Raw genomic sequence first — 15,821 nt, forward strand, 5'->3', positions numbered from 1 at the left:
CTTAGTGAGGCACCTTAGTTGTTCATTGATTGCTTTCTCATATGTGCCTTGACCGGGGGCTATAACAGACTGAGTGACCCCTTGCTCAAACCAGCGACCTTGGACCCAAGCTGATAAGCCTTGCTCAAACCAGATATCGGTTGCGCTCAAGCTGGCAACCTCGGGGTCTCGAACCTGGTTCTTCCGCATCCCAGTTCAACACTCTATCCACTGTATCACCACCTGGTCAGACTATTTGTATTTTTCCCAAAGGTATAATTTTGTATTTATCTTCACTTCTGGACACTTTTGTTCCATTTCTTACCCAGAGGATTAGAAGCTTTTATTTAGAATAATTTTGAGAATTACTTCATATAACTTTTCCCAATAAATATTAACTAATATATTTATCCAACAAATTATTCTAGAACAATTTCTGTGGAGAAAAGATTATAGAAAGAATTATTAAATCCCTATGTGACTGAAAACAATTTGGTATTTACAGCAGTGATTTTTTAAACATTTTCATCTCATGGCACATATAAACTAATTACTAAAATTCTGCCATCATATATATATATATATGGCTGATGTAACAGAAAAAATTGTTATAATTTTGATTCATTCACACCAGACATCTATTGTTGTATTTGACAATCTAAGGGAAAAGAAATCGGTTTCCCTGACTAAAAGTCAGGTACTTCATGTTTTAATAATTCTAGTTTGTCCCTTGTGGCAGTGCTGTGTGGCACACTGAGTGAAAATTGCTGCTTTAGTAGGATGCTCTTCAGTGAACCTTGCCACTAGAGGGAGGTAGCATATATGAAATACCCATCCTCAGACATGAAACAAACTTGAAAAGGTTGCTGGCTTGTTTCCCAGTCTAAGTAAATGAGTTCATATATACAGTCACAGGAGGGAGCTGTTATAGCAGAAAACTGAAGCTACTTCTAGTGTGAATTAGAGGTTATCATTGAGTTGTGAAAGAACTTACTTTTATCTCCTTTGTTTCCTTGTACTTCATAATCTCACACTGAGTGTTTGCACAGCCTCAAGGACATGAATGAGTCCTTTCCCAAATGCAGAGCAAAAAAACCACCCCTGGTGTGAAGAGAAGAGAGAGGTGATTAATAGTTTAATTTGAACGGCCAAATATTTGTTCTTATAGTGAAATAAGAAGTTTGGTTATTGTAGCAGAGAAGGGTGAATAATTTTAATTTTATTCTATCCCATTTTGTTAATAATAACCACTGAATTACCGGGGAAATTTCTTTATGTTTATTTCCACCTCTCTTGTCAGAAATCTTCATGTCATTTTTCTTTCTAATCTTCTCTTTCCATCTCTTTCTTCTCTGCTTTTCTCCTTAGTGTCCTCAATGAATCTCACCCCTAGGCATGAACATGGAGATGAGAAAATGTGTGTTGAAGAGGGAATAAATGGAATAGAAATAAGTACTATTCAAGTCACTGATCCCTGTATCAAAATCAGAAGCATCCAACAATGTCCATTAAAAAGATGCTAAGACATGGTTCCAGGAGCCAATGGGAGACCTGAGTACCAGACAACCTGTCTCTTAGGCTGGATTCTAATTGTATCTTATCCTGTCAGACTGAGCACAGTAGTATTATACAATTATGACATTATTCTTGTCATATATGTTGCAATATTTTTTCTACGGTATCACTGGATTTTTTACCTGAGCTTATGGTAATTTTAAAAAAAATTTTGACTAGAAAGAACTTTCAAACCTTGGAAGTTAAATTATGTGTTACTGCACCTGAGACTTACTTACTCTGGATAGAAATATGAATAAGAATTCTCTTTTCCCCTTGCAGCTCAAGACTTAATAATTAACTTGGATTAAAGGATATCTCATGTCAGCTGAATGGTGGGGTCTGCCATATACCAAAACTGAAAGATGACTAATCTCCAAGTAGATAACGCTACTTATTCAGACTCACTCAGACAGACTATTTGAGTTTGAACCTAGAAAATGATCTTGCTGTAAGCCTACTGAGTTAAGATTAGACATTGAGGAAAAATTCTTACTTCTTTTTAAACTTATGATTAATCCTGGGGGTGGGAGTTAAACTCCACCTAGAGACTGCTCTGTCCCTCACCAGTGCTTGCTTGAGGAACATCCAGTTGAAAACTTCCTGTTTGAGGCTGTGGTAGTGGCTGCTGTGTTGTTCTTGGGACCTCCCCAAATCAAGGATCAGACACAGATTCTGAGCTCTGAGGGCCAGAACTCTAGAGACTGCACTTGAACTATGAGATCTTTGACAGAAATAACTATTCTCCTAACTTTGGGTAAGTGATTTGGGTTTGAGAAAGGATGTTTTTCATGGCTAAAGAGAAAGGTCAGTTATCTATCGCTTCTACTTCTCTTCCTGTACTTTATCAAACCGCTGAGGGTAGAATGCATCTATGTGTTTCCATGTGTCTATGTGTTTCTCTAGAGAATTTTTGGCATCGCTGTGAAAAGTTTCTCATATCCCCTACTCACAGTAGAACCCCTGAATCTCACAACTCTGAGGCTGTAAGGAGCTTTAGGTTCACTAAGCTCAGAGGTCATGGAATACAGCAGTTGATCTTTGTCCTCTGGCTATGGATTGCTCAATAATAAATACCTGTAATATTTCTCTTGTCCTGTGTAACACACATGAAAATGCTCATGTAGGGGGGTTCAGCCAGAGAGGGTAATTCAGGACTGGTCATGAACCTGACCTTAGATGCACCCAAATTTGACATTCCAGAGCTAATCCATTGTTTCTCAACCCCTTAGGTATTATGGGTGATGCTAAGTCCACACAGCCAGATGCAGTGGAGAGCACTGAAGAAGCAGCTGTGCACCTGCCCTGTAACCACCCCACAATCAGTGGAAGTGAATACATACATTGGTATCGACAGATTCCCCAGCAGGGTCCAGAGTATGTGATTCATGGTCTAAAAGACAACGTGACCAAAGAAACAGCCATTTTGGCCATCGCAACAGACAGAAAGTCCAGCACCTTGATTCTGCCCCAGGTGACCCTGCGAGACTCTGCTGTGTACTACTGCATCGTGAGAGACACACAGTGGGACATGTGGGGCTGCACCTGTGCAAAATCTCCCTGGTGGGAAAGGAAACAGCAGCAGCATCGAAAGGGGTCACTGCACAAGACAAAGAAGCCCAATGGAAGAGGAAGAAAAATAAAGAAAAAGGAAAACAAGTAAAGAGAAAACAGTAGAAAATCAAAGAGTAAAGACTGAGAGGAACCAAGAAGATGAGGAAGTGGTGTTACATTATTGAAAGGACAAGAAAGCTTGTAGGAAACTAAGAATCACAGTTGTAAAACTGCAATGAAAGGAAAAGGAAATGAGAATTTGCCATTAATCAAATATTTGTTTTAATCAAATATCGCTTTCTGTGTAGGTCCCACTAAAACAAGTGAGAACACCATGGGCTGTCCTAAAGACTTGTCTTCCTTTGGATCCAGGGAAGTGCCCAGGCTCTGGGTATTGCATCATGTTACTAGTCCTTCCAACCTCTCCAAAACTAAAATGAATTTCAGAAACTGAGTTATCTGTCCTCAAGAAAAATTTGAAATTTTTTGTTGTTTATCTGCAGCATACACCTTTAGGATACAGATGATTTGGAGGAAAGAATTAGAAAAAAGAGAACAAATAAGTGGATCTTAATTTAATTTTTACATTTTTATTGTAATATTTCTACTATTACACAAAAATACAACAGATGTCTTTTCTCATTGTAAAAAACTCAAGATACTAAAGTTTCTAGAAGAAAACCTAAAGCTTAAAACTGACTGCCCAATCCCAGTGCATTTCCTCTTCAACGTGTAATCACTCATTTTGACAGTTTGGCGTGTCCTGACAATCACATTTCTTTTATTTTTATAAGAATGCTTATATAAATATCTACCCAGCTCACTTACATAAACTGGATCATATCTATGCATTTATTTGAACCTTGTTTTTATTTTTTATTTACATTTTTATATCTGTTCATATATAAATATATTCATGAACTTTATGGTATGCTTGTATAATGATTTAACTTAACTATTAATAATATTTAAGTATTTACAGATCTTAACTGTCATAACCTGAATCATAAATCAACATACCATCTGCCTATATGTTGATTTATATATATACATTCTTATTCTTATTCTCAGAAATAAAATTGCTTGTTCAAAGTTTATACTTATTTTATATTTTTATAGATATCAAAAAACTGCTTTCCAAACTGGTCTAACAATTTACACTTCAAACACAGTGTATGGAAAACCTATTTTCCTGCATTTTAGTTAACACCACTATCAGTCATTTTTATATTTCAATAACTTGAAAGTATTTTGTTACTATTTCATTTGAATTTTACCAATTACTAGAACATTTAAACAACTTGTGCTTTATTTGTCACATCAATAAATTGTCTTTTGCTTGTTTATTCATAAAAATTATTTTATAATGTGAACACTATGTTGCCTACTATATATAGTATACTTACTTTCTCAAAATATGCTGCATCTTTTAAATTTCTTCATTCAACTGTTATCAAGAATGTTTTTAATTTAAACCTTTGCATTTCAAGGTGATAAATTTAAATTTTTACATTTTCTTTTATTCAAACAGTCATGTCATCAGCTTGAAAGAGGGACTTTAAAGATCTGCTAGGGTTTATATAGTTGACAAGAGTGAGACAAGACTCTTGATCAAAATGATAGGCTTCCATATTCTGTATTTTATCTCTAGAACTTTAAAATTTTTTAAATTAAAAAGCAATAAACTCATTGATTTAATAAACAACTTATTGAGTGTTATGCATTTAATTGTGCCACTCCTTCACCGTGCACACACAAATCTTTATGTTGCTTATATGTAGACACACACACACAAACACACACGACCATGTGACCTGAAAGCAAAGATCAGAAAAAGGCATCTACAAGTCTGGTAAGAGGCTTGGAACCAGTCTTTTCTGCACCAGGTTTAGAAGGAAATAACCCTGCTGACACCTTGATTATGGATTTCTAGCCTGGACTGTGAGACAATTTCTGTTTTTAAGAAACCCAGTTTTGCTCTGGCCGGTTGGCTCAGCGGTAGAGCGTCGGCCTGGCGTGCGGGGGACCCGGGTTTGATTCCCGGCCAGGGCACATAGGAGAAGCGCCCATTTGCTTCTCCACCTCCCACCCCCTCCTTCCTCTCTGTCTCTCTCTTCCCCTCCCGCAGCCAGGGCTCTATTGGAGCAAAGATGGCCCGGGCGCTGGGGATGGCTCCTTGGCCTCTGCCCCAGGCACTAGAGTGGCTCTGGTCGCAACACAGCGACACCCCGGAGGGGCAGAGCATCGCCCCCTGGTGGGCAGAGCGTCGCCCCTGGTGGGCGTGCCGGGTGGATCCCGGTCAGGCGCATGCGGGAGTCTGTCTGACTGTCTCTCCCCGTTTCCAGCTTCAGAAAAAAAAAAAAAAAAAAGAAACCCAGTTTTTTGTACTTTGTTTCAGCAACCACAGCCAATTCATATGCTGTTCCAGTTCTTTTTTTTTATTTAATTTTTAATTGATTTTAATGGGGTGACATTGATAAATCAGGGTACATATGTTCCGATAAAACATCTCCAGATTATTTTCACATTTGATCATGTTGCATACTCCTCACCCAAAGTCAAATTGTCTTCCGTCATCTTCTATCTGGTTTTCTTTGTGCCCCGCCTCTCCCCCCCACCCTGTACCCATCACACTCTTGTCCATGTCTCTGAATCTCATTTTTATGACCCATCTATATATGGAATTATATATAGTTCTTAGTTTTTTCTGATTTACTTCTTTCACTTCGTATAATGTTATCAAGGTCCATCCATGTTGTTGTAAATGATACGATGTCATCATTTCTTATGGCTGAGTATAGTATTCCATAGTATATATGGACCACTGCTTTTTAATCCACTAGTCCACTGATGGACACTTGGGCTGCTTCCAGATCTTCGCTATAGTGAACAATGCTGCCATAAACATGGGGGTGCATTTCTCCTTTTGGAATAGTGCTATGGTGTTCTTAGGGTATATTCCTAAAAAAGGGATAGCTGGGTCAAAAGGCAGTTTGATTTTTAATTTTTTGAGGAATCTCCATACTGTTTTCCACAATGACTGCACCCATCTGCATTCCCACCAGCAGTGCAGGAGGGTTCCCTTTTCTCCACATCCTTGCCAGCACTTATTCTGTGTTGTTTTGTTGATGAGCGCCATTCTAACTGGTGTTAGGTAATATCTCATTGTGGTTTGAATTTGCATTTCTCTAATGATTAGTGATGTTGAGCATTTTTTCATATGCCAATTGACCATCTGTATGTCCTCTTTGGAGAAGTGTCTATACGTTTTTTTTGCCCATTTTTTGATTGGATTGTTTGTCTTCCTGGTGTTGAGTTTTACAAATTCTTTATAAATTTTTGTTATTATCCCCTTATCAGACGTATTGTCGAATGTGTTCTCCCATTGTGTGGTTTGTCTTTTATTCTGTTCTTATTGTATTTAGCTGTGTAAAAGCTTTTTAGTTTGATGTAGTCATATTTGTTCATCCTGTCTTTTATTTCACTTGCCCGTGGAGAGATAAATCAGCAAATATATCGCTGCGAGAGATGTCGGAGAGCTTACTGTCTATGTTTTCTTCTAAGATGCTTATGGTTTGACAGCTTAAATTTAAGTCTTTTATCCATTTTGAGTTTATTTTTTGTGAATGGTGTAAGTTGGTGGTCTAGTTTCATTTTCTTGCAGGTAGATGTCCAATTTTCCCAACACCATTTTTTAAAGAGGCTGTCTTTACTCCATTGTATGCTTTTACCTCCTTTGTCAAATATCAGTTGTCCATAGAGCTGTGGGTTTATTTCTGGGTTCTCTGTTCTGTTCCATTGATCTATATGCCTGTTCTTATGCCAGTACCAGGCTGTTTTGAGTATAATGGCCTTGTAGTATAACTTGATATCTGAAAGTGTGATACTTCCCGTTGTATTCTTCCTTTTCAAGATTGCTGAGGCTATTTGTATTCTTTTCTGGTTCCATATAGACTTTTGGAATATGTGTTCTATTTCTTTGAAGTAATTCATCGGTATTTTAATTGTTATTGCATTGAATTTATAAATTGCTTTGGGTAATATAGACATTTTAATGATGTTTATTCTTCCTAACAATGAGCACGGTATATGCTTTTACTTGTTTGTATCTTCCCTGATTTCTTTTATCAATGTTTTATAATTTTCTGAGTACAAGTCTTTAATCTCCTTGGTTAAATTTACTCCTAGGTACTTTATTTTTTTGGTTGCAAATGTGAAGGGGATTGTTTCCTTAATTTCTCTTTCTGACAGTTCATTTTTGATGTATAAAAATGCCTCTGATTTCTGAGTATTAATTTTATATACTGCCACCTTGCTGAATTCATTTATCAGGTCTAATAGTTTTTTGACTGAGACTTTAGTGTTTTCTATATACAATATCATATCATCTTCAAATAATGATAGTTATACTTCTTTTCCAATTTAGATGCCTTTTATTTCTTCTTCTTGTCTGATTGTTGTGGCTAGGACTTCCAGGACTATGTTGAATAAGAGTGGTGAAAGGGGGAACCCCTGCCTTGTTCCTGATCTTAAGGGGATTGCTTTTAATTTTTGTCCATTGAGTATGATGTTGGCTGTGGTTTTGTCACAGATGGCCTTTATCATGTTGAGGTATGTTCCCTGTACTCCCACTTTGCTGAGAGTTTTGATCATGAATGGGTGCTGGATTTTATCAAATGCTTTTTCTGCATCTATTGAAATTAACATGTGATTTTTCTATTTCCTTTTGTTTATGTGACGAATCACATTGACTGATTTGCAAATACTGTACCAGCCTTGCCTCCTCAGAATAAATTCCACTTGATCATGGTGCATGATTTTTTTCATATATTGCTGGATCTGGTTTGCTAATATTTTGTTGAGGATTTTAGCATCTATATTCATCAGGGATATTGGCCTATAATTTCCTTTCTTTGTGTTGTCTTTGCCTGGTTTTGGAATCAGAATTATGCTCGCCTCATAAAAGGAGCTTGGAAGTCTTCCTTCCTCTTGAATTTTTTGAAATAGCTTGAGAAAAATAGGAGTTAGTTCTTTAAATATTTGGTAGAATTTACTTGTGAAGCCATCAGGCCTAGGACTTTTCTTTTTTGGGATTTTTTTTATAACTGTTTTGATCTCATTTGTTGTAATTAGTCTGTTTAGGTTTTCTGATTCTTCCAGGTTGATTTCTGGAAGATTGTATGTTTAAAGGAATTTGTCCATTTTATCTAGGTTGTCTAGTTTTTTGGCATATATTTCTTCATAGTATTTTCTTACAATATTTTGTATTTTTGTTGTGTCAGTTGTTATTTCTCTACTCTCATTTCTAATTTATTTATTTGAGTCCTTTCTCTTTTTTTCTTGGTGAGTTTAGTTAAAGGTTCATCGGATCTTGTTTACCTTTTCAAAGAACCAGCTCCTGGTTTCATTGATCCTCTGTATTGTTTCTTTAACCTCTATGTCATTTATTTCCTCTCTGATCTTTATTATTTCATCCCTTCTACTACATCTGGGCTCTACTTGCTGTTCTTTTTCTAGTTCTTTTAGATGCAGGGTTAAGTTGTTTATTCGAGCTTTTTCTAGCTTCTTAAAGTATGCTTGTAGTGCTATGAACTTCCCTCAGTACTGCTTTTCCTGTGTCCCATAAAGTTTGAGTTAATGTATGCTCATTATCATTCATTTCTAAGAATTATTTTATTTCTTCTTTTATATCATTGTTAATCCATTCTTTATTTAACAACCTGCTATTTAGTTTCTATGTGTTTGAGAATTTTTTAGTTTTTCTGTTTTGGTTGATTTCTAGTTTCATGCCACTGTGATCAGAGAAAATGCTTGATGTGATTTCAATCTTCTTAAATTTGTTGAGACCACTTTTGTGCCCTAACATGTGGTCTATCCTAGAGAATGTACCATGATCTAGTGTGTCTTTTAAGTCTGTTGTTTCTTTGTTAATTTTCTTTCTTGAGGATCTATCTAGTGATGTTAGTGGGATATTGAAATCCCATTCTATTATATTCAATATAGTATTGCTGTTGATCTCGCCCTTTATATTCATCAAAGTCTGCTTTATATATTTTGGTGCTCCTTTATTAGGTGTGTAGATATTTAAAATGGTTATATCTTTCTGTTGGATTGCTCCCTTTATCATTATGTAGTGGCCTTCTTTATCTCTTACTATAGCCTCTGTTTTAAGTCCATTTTGTCTGATATAAGTATTGCTACCCCACCTTTTTTTCATTTCCATTTGCATGAAATATTTTTCTATTCTTTTACCTTCGGTCTATGTGCATCTTTTCTTTTAAGGTGTGCCTCTTGTACACAGCATATGTACAGGTCCTGTTTTCTTATCCATGCAACCTACCCTATGTCTTTTGATTGGTTCATTTAATTCATTTACATTTAAAGTTATTATCTATATGTAGTTGTTTATTGCCATTTTATTCTTTAACGCTGTATTTTTCTTTTGCTATATTCTTTTCCCACTTTGATCTGTTTACAACAGACTTCTTAACATTTCCTGCAGCATTGGTTTGGTTGTAATGAATTCCTTAAGTTTTTTTTCTGGGAAGCTTTTTATTTCTCCTTCAATTTTAAATGATAATCTTGCTGGATAAAGTAGTCTTGGTTGTAGGCTCTTGTTCTGCATTACTTTGAATATTTCTTGCCAATCCCTTCTGACCTCAAGTGTTTCTGTTGAGAAGTCTGATATCATCCTTATGAAGGCTCCTTTGTAGATGATAACTTTTTTTTTACTCTAGCAGCTTTTAATATTTTTTCTTTATCACTTAGCTTTGGTATTTTAATTATGATATATCTTGGTGTAGGTTTCTTTGGGTTTCTCTTTATTGGAGTTCTCTGTGCTTCTTGAAATTGTGAGAGTTTCTGCTGCATCAATTTAGAAAAGTTTTCAGCTATGATATGATTGAACAAAGTCTCTATCCCTTGTTCTTTCTCTTCTTCTTTAGGAACCCCTATGATGCGGATGTTATTTCTCTTCATGTTGACACAGAGCTCTCTAAGAGTTTCCTCAGACTTTTTGTGTCCTTTTTTTCTGCTCTGCTTCCATGCCTTCATTCAACTTGTCCTCCAACTCACTAATTCAATCCTCAGCTTCATCCATCCTGTTTTAAATTCTTTCCATTGTGGTCTTCATTTCTGATATTGTATTTGTCATCTCTTACTGATTCTTTTTGAATATTTCAATATCTTTTTTTATACTTACTATTTCTTTATTTAGGTGTTCATAATGACCATCCATTGCTGTTCTAAGGTCCCTAAGCATCCTTACAATTATTAGTTTAAACTCTGCATTTGGAAGTTTGGTTATTTCCATACCATTCAGTTCATTTTCTGGAGGTTTCTCTTGTGGTTTCATTTGGATTGCACTTCTCTGTCTTCTCTTTATGTCCATGTATTTGGGTGTTTTGTTTGTAGAACTGGTTGAGCCTAGGCTTGGTGTTGTCTGCCTCCAGTTTTCAGTTGTGTTATTTCTAGGTCTTCTTGGGTTGGCATCAGCTGTTATTTGTAATCCACCTTGGGATTTGGCTTTTCAAATACAGCTGTTTTAAAGTCTTGATTTGTTTGTTTTCTTCTCAGTTTTTTTAAACACATTGTAGTCTTGTTTACTGATCTCAGCAGGGGGCTTATTTGAAACTGTATCCAGGAATGCTGTGGATGTAACCTGAGACTCTGAAGGCCTGATCTGTCACTTACTCTCTCTGGGGCAGGGTGTTTTCTCAGCTTCAGTAGGGGAAGGTGTATCTCAGATCTCCATGGAGACCTGAGTTACTGCCACTTGTCCTCACTTCTCATTTTTATCTGTGCCTTGTTGTGCTGATTGGAGCTGGAGAGATGTCTGGAGATGGGACACCTGGAAATACTTTAGTTTTGTATTGTGTGATAGGATCACCCCCCCCTCGCTAAGCAGGGAAGATCCACTGCTCCTCGGTGCTCCCTACCACACTTGCTGTGGCTTCTTCTTTGCTCCTTGGTTTTTGAGAGCTGTTCTTGTAGCCCAGAGTTGGTTTTTCACGCTGATTGTTCCTAAATTAATTTGTAATCCAGTTTGGTGGTGTGAATTGGGAATCTGTGCATCTGCCTACCCTGCTGCCATCTTCAAGTCTGTCTTGTTCCAGTTCTTTTTAAATGGGTGTTATCTACGACAGGAACCACTGGCTTCCAGCCATGCTGTCCATTCATATCTCAGTGTCTGTGATGGTCTTCACTCTAAGTGACACATCTATGTTGTTCTCTTTAATCTTTTTTCTAAATTGAAAGCTGCTGAAAAAAAACTGTTCCCCTCAAAAGGTAAAATAATAAAGGTCATTTCCATATAAACTCAGATGGAGAAAATCCATTTCTAAAAGAAGCCTCATAGGCTGACCTGTGGTGGCGCAGTGGATAAAGCGTTGACCTGGAAATGCTGAGGTTGCCAGTTCGAAACCCTGGGCTTGCCTGGTCAAGGCACATATGGGAGTTGATGCTTCCAGCTCCTCCTCCTGTCTCTCTCTCCTCTCTCTCTGTCTCTCTCTCTCCCCCTCTCTCTCCTCTCTAAAATGAATAAATAAAATAAAATAAAAATTAAAAAAAAGAAGCCTCATAAGATATACTGAAGGAAGTTCTTCAGGATGAAGGGAAATGGTATCAGATGATAATATGAGTGCACATAAAAAAATAAAGAGTGTACAGGTAAAGATCACTATATAGGGAAACATAAAAGGAAATATGCATATATTTTTCTTTTATTCTCTTAATTGATTTTAAAATTTTGCATAAAAGTATAAATTTTAAATTTTATTTTTAGGATTATTGTCTACTAGGAATGATATGTATAACCCTGACTCTGGCCAGCTGGCTCAGTGGTAGAGCACCGGCCTGGTGTGTGAAAGTCCCAGATTTGATTCCTGGCCAGGGCACACAGGAGAAGTGTCCATCTGCTTTCCCACCCTTCCACCTCTCCTTCCTCTCTATCTCTCTCTTCCCCTCTTGCAGCCAAGACTCCATTGGAGAAAAGTTGGCTTGGGCACTGAGGATGGCTCCATGGCCTCTGCATCAGGCACTAGAATGACTCCAATTGCAACAGAGCAATGCCCTAATATGAGCAGAGCATCGGCCCCTAGTGGGCATGCCAGATGGATCCTGGTGGGGCACATGCAGGAGTCACTCTGCCTCCTCGCTTCTCACTTCAGGAAAATACAAAAAAAAAAAAAAGGAATGATATGTATTGCCTGATAAGGTAGTGGCATAGTAGATAAAGCATCGGATGGGTATGCTGAGGACCCAGGTTCAAAATCCTGAGGTTACTAGCTTGAGCACAGGCTCATCCAACTTGAGTATGAGCTCACCAGCTTGAGTGTGGGATTATAGATGGTTTCTGGCTTGAGCCCAAAAAGTCACTGGCTACAAGCCCAAGGTCACTGGCTTGAGCAAGGGGTCACTCACTCTGCTTTATCCCCCCAGTCAAGGCACATATGAGAAAGGAATCAATGAACAATGAAGGTGCAATAACAAAGAATTGATGCTTCTCATCTCTCTCTCTCTTCCAGTCTGTTTGTCTCTATCTGTCCTTCTCTCTGACTCTCTCTCTCTCTCTCTCTCTGTGTGTGTCAAAAAAAATAATAAAAGAATGAAATGTATAATAATAAGAGCACAGAGAAGGAGAAGGTAATGGAGTTACTTTAGAGAAAGCAAATGACACCAGATAGTCACTGAGATTCACAAGAGAAGCACAGTAAATTGCAAATATTTGGATTAATATAGAACATTCTATAAATGTTTTTCTCCTTTATCCTTTTAATTTTTAAAAAAGACATGATTTTCTAAAGCTAAATCTATAATGTACAAATGTTAGATTATAACATGTACAGACATAATATTAATATATTACAGTAATAACCAAAAGGAAGAGAGAAGAAATAGAGATACATTAGAAAAATTGCCTGTATTTAATTAAAATTAAGATAACATTAATCTGAAAGAGAAAGTGATAAATTACCACATACATTGTATGGACATCCAGGTTTAAGTTCCACATGTAAGGAGCTTGTAAGTCATCACTCAGTCTGAGCAGCAAGTATAGAATGCTGAACAGACTGAAAAATCACAAACTGTTCATAAGAAAGAGATTCATAAGAGATGAGAGGACACAGGGCAGACCAATGTGCCTGAGATTAGAAGGAGACAAACATAGAGAGTCATGGTTGACAGGATCAGAGACTCAACTTGCAGAAACCAGGGTCAGGGTAGGAAAACTTGAACTGTAATTGATGGATTACGGGAGGTTCAATGTGAACAGAAACTATGGGGAACTAGTAAAATAAAAGGGGGCACAATTCTGTGAAATATACCTCCCAATATGAATCAGTTTTACAAAACAAATTTCAAAGAAACATCACATCCCCTCCTGCTTCTGGCAGGGTAAGGGGCAAAGAAACCATTTTAAAATAGGTTCTTCAGAAGGCCTATTCTTAGGGAAAAGTAGTACTAGGGCCTAACTTGCTGGAATATTATTAGAGACTAACTGACTTGGGGAAGGGAATTAACCAACTCCATCCACTCTAACTTTTCTCTCCTGCCTAAGAGAGGAGAAAAAAAATTAAAACATTTGTGAAATTCACAGTTCAGAGGTATAGGCTCACCAACAGAATAAGACCTGATCATAGACATGTTCTTCTTCCTCTACACTTCACTAATTTATTAATAAAGGTTTGTTTACAGTAGTTTCTTTTACCCTGTATATCATATCTTGACTATCAAGAAAAAATTATAAAGTATACTAAATGGCAAAAACACAATTTGAAGAGACACAGCAAACAACAGAACCAGACATAGCAGGGATGTTGGAATTATCAGACCAGCAATTTAAAACAGCTATGATTAATATACTAAGGACTATAATAGATAAAGTAGATAACATGCAAAAATGATAGTCAAGGTACACAAAAGATGGAAATCCTCAGAATGAATCCAAAAGGGATACTAGGGTAAAAACACTGTATTAGAAATGCAAAATTACTTTGATGAGTTTATTAGTAGATTGGGCACAACTGAGGAAAAACCTCTGACCTGGAGGATATAATAAAATAATCCTTCAAAACTGGAAAGCAAAGAGATAAAAGACTGAAATAGGAACTGAATATGCTATAATTGTGTGACAACTACAAAGGTATATGTGTTCCCAAACACATAATGGGAATACTAGAAGTAGAAGAAAGAAAGAACAGAATAAAGATCTGTGCAATCCATGAAGCAAAAGAAAAGAAGAAAGAAAAGGCAAACATATGTGAAAAGAAAAATAAACTATGTAGCAAATCCTATAAAAGTCTATAATTTTAAAAAGCTCTTATAACTAATCAATTAGTTTGGCAAAGTTGTAAGATACAGGATCAGAAACAAAATTATGCAGTGTTTCCATATATTGGCAATAAATGTTCAGAATTAAAATTTTAGCATATATATACATATACAATTTATAATAGCATCAATAATTATGGTGATGTTTAGAGGTAAATCTGAAAAAAAATGTGCAAGATTTGTACTCTGAAATATACCAAATATATCTTTTAAAAGATGGTAGGCTTGTTACTTGTGACAACATGAATAAGCCTGGAGAAAAATATGTTAAGGGAAGTAAGTCAGACATAGCAGAACAAATACTACATGATTCCCTTGATGAGGAATCTAAAATAGCCAAACTCATAGAGACAGAAGATAGAACGATGGTCACTCAGGGCTGGGGGAGGGAAAAATGGAGAGGTATTTGTCAGAGAGTACAAAGTTTCAGCTCTGTAAGATGAATAAATCTTAGAGATCTATTGTATAACATAGTGCTCAGTGTCATTAGTCACAAGGGAAATGCATATTAAAACAATAAGATACCACTACATACTGACTAGAATGATTCAAATGAAACTGAGTAACCATACCATGAATTGGCAAGGTTTTGGAGCCACTAGAATACTCATACACTGCTGTTGAGAATGTAAATGGTACAATAACTAAGAAAAGTTCACTGTTTTCTAAAAGTTAAACATGCACTTGTCATAAAACCCAGCAATTCCACTCCTGGGTATGAACCCCCCCCCCAAAATAAAAACTTATGTCCATACAAACACATAAATAAATGTTCATAATAGCTTAGAAAATAGTAATTGCAAAACAAAATTTCATGAACAGGTGAATGGATAAATTGTAATATAGCTACACAATGAAATATTACTCAGCAATGAAAAGGAATAAACTACTGGTAAAATGCAACAGCATGGATGGATCTCAAAATAAAGATGACAAAAAAAACAGACAAGAAACTGTAAGGTCTATGGTTCTGTTTACATAAAACTCCAGAAAATGCAAACTAATTTAGGCAGACCAGTCATTGCCTGTTGCATAAGGGTTGGAGGGATGTAGTAGAAAATCATACAGGAGGGATTAACAAAGAACACAAATAGCAGGGCCACAGGGGAACTTGGTGGGTGGTGCATATGCTCAGTATCTTGATTTTGACAGATTTCACATTTATATGCCTATGTCAGAAATGATCAAATTATAAATTTTAAATATATGCATTTTATTATACAGCAAATATTCTTCAGTTAAGTAATGTTTTAAGACTAAAATTAAAAACAGAGTAAAATGTTGAAAACAATGACTCTGTATTATAGAGAGTAGAATTTTTCACTTTCTCTTAATTATAAAAGAGAAACTCTTTCCAGCATGCAAGAGTAACTGGGTATTTTCTGTATCTCACAATAGTAGCA

The sequence above is a fragment of the Saccopteryx leptura genome, chromosome 6 (genome assembly GCF_036850995.1).
Source record: "Saccopteryx leptura isolate mSacLep1 chromosome 6, mSacLep1_pri_phased_curated, whole genome shotgun sequence".
Lineage (NCBI taxonomy): Eukaryota > Metazoa > Chordata > Mammalia > Chiroptera > Emballonuridae > Saccopteryx > Saccopteryx leptura.